Genomic DNA, 1,844 nt, shown 5'->3' with positions numbered 1-1,844 from the left:
TGGGACAGAGAACAGAGCGGTGGAGTTTTGAGCGCACCTGCAGAGGGCTGCACCGGCTGGACGCTGCAGCGTGTCGGGTTGCCTACCCGGGCCCGGCCGTACGTACGACCCACACCTGCTCCGCACTTGCACCGCTCGCCTTCGCTATCGAATCGAGACTTCCGCGTTTCATCACACATTTCAGCCGCAAATGATGCCGGCAAAAGGCGCGGCGTACTCGCGGATAGAGTCTGACCGGCCGTCTCGCTCGCTCCTTCCCACGAAATACCATTAAAAAGTGTCGGTTCGAGTCTGCGCTCCGCGCGGCGTTCAATCCCCGAGGCGCGCGGGCGGCCAGCCATTGTGAAGCGCCGGCGAAATACTAAAGTCCCCCATTGTCCTCGCGCCAATATACCAGAGTTCGCGCTCGCGGAAAGGCGACGACGTCAAAGTGCAAGGGTGTCCTCGGTGGCCGCCTGGAGTTCCCCGGGGGGCCGGGGGTCCTCGTCGCCGGGTAACAAGGCCTCGCGTCCTCCTGGGCCCGGCCCCCTGACTGCGTGGGCCGCGGGCCGGCTCCAAAGGCCAGTCAGTCACATCCAGCGGCAGCCGGCTCGCCCCGGCCCGGCCGGCCCGCCTGGCTACGCCCAGTGCTCTTGCCCTTTTCGCCTTTTCCGCCGAGGCCTGAACCTTCGCCAATCCATACAGGAGGCGGTGCCTGCCTGCCCGAGCGCGCCAGCCAGGGACGGCCGTGGCTCGCCTCCGATTGTGTTCCATCTTTGTCCGTCCAGTCGGGGGACCCGTGAGGGGCTGCCAACTGCGTGCCATGCCGTGCCGGCGGGCAGTGCTCGGAGTACAAACGACCAACGGAAAAGTCCGAAATATCCTTTGTGAACTACTCGAATGAAAAAGATTGAAACTCCTGGCTTGTTTGCAGAAAGAGAGGTGACCCGGCGGTTGAGTCGAGAGGACTGTGGTGGTCACGGTGCTGGGAGCAGGGACTGGGAGAGGGAGGTCGTGACCCCAGGCGGGCCCGAGTGGAGGGGAGGGAGGGGGGGCTGTTTTGATGGAGCAGCTAGAATGGGAGAAAGGAAAAGGGGAAAAATTGGCTCGCTTTATGAGGTTGCCGCAACATTCCGTCCGTATAATTGCGTGTGGCTGCGCAGAGGGAAGGTCTCCCGCCTCTCGCACGGACCTGGCAAGGACGCCGCCAATCACTGTTCTATGGAAAAAGATAGAAATTGACGGTCGCCAATTTGTTTCTGATGGTAAACAGCCTGGGCGGGGCAGGGCCTGGGCGCCGGTCCCGCCACGCCCTCGCCGCCCTCGCCGCCCTCGCCGCCGCCTGCGGGACACGAAAATGACGAAACGAGGCCGGTCGTCGGTGTTGTCCTGGCCGTCCGGCCGCTGGGCCGGGATGGTCGTCTGTCGTGCTTCTTTTTCCCTTGGCGTCATTTGTTTTCTTTTTTCCTCACACACCCCCTCTCTTTCTCCCGTGCCTCTTCTTCCCCCTCCTTATTCTCTTTTCGTAACTTTTTATTCCCGCTCACCAGTTGTTTTTTTTTACACCCATCGGTAAGCTAAAGCGGCGTGGTTTTGTGGCAGGCCGAAGATAAACGAGCGCTTGGGGGAGGAGGGGGTGGTGGCGGAGCGGGACAGGGCCGACCATCGCGCAAGGACAGTCGTGCCGAACGTCAGGGTGAAAATGCATGAAAATGACTTTTCATTTTCCGTTTGTCGCCCGCCCCGCCTGGCTTTGTTTGCGTGTGCGGAATTTTTATCCGCACCCCTCGTTCAGCCAAAGTGCTCGCCGTTTCTGCTCAAACAAAATTACGCGATCGCTCTCACTCTCTCTCTCCCTCTCTCCC

This window comes from Frankliniella occidentalis, unplaced genomic scaffold (assembly GCF_000697945.3).
Source record: "Frankliniella occidentalis isolate FOCC.00 unplaced genomic scaffold, Focc_3.1 Scaffold39, whole genome shotgun sequence".
NCBI classification, from domain to species: Eukaryota; Metazoa; Arthropoda; class Insecta; order Thysanoptera; family Thripidae; genus Frankliniella; species Frankliniella occidentalis.
This window is presented reverse-complemented; position numbering follows the sequence as displayed.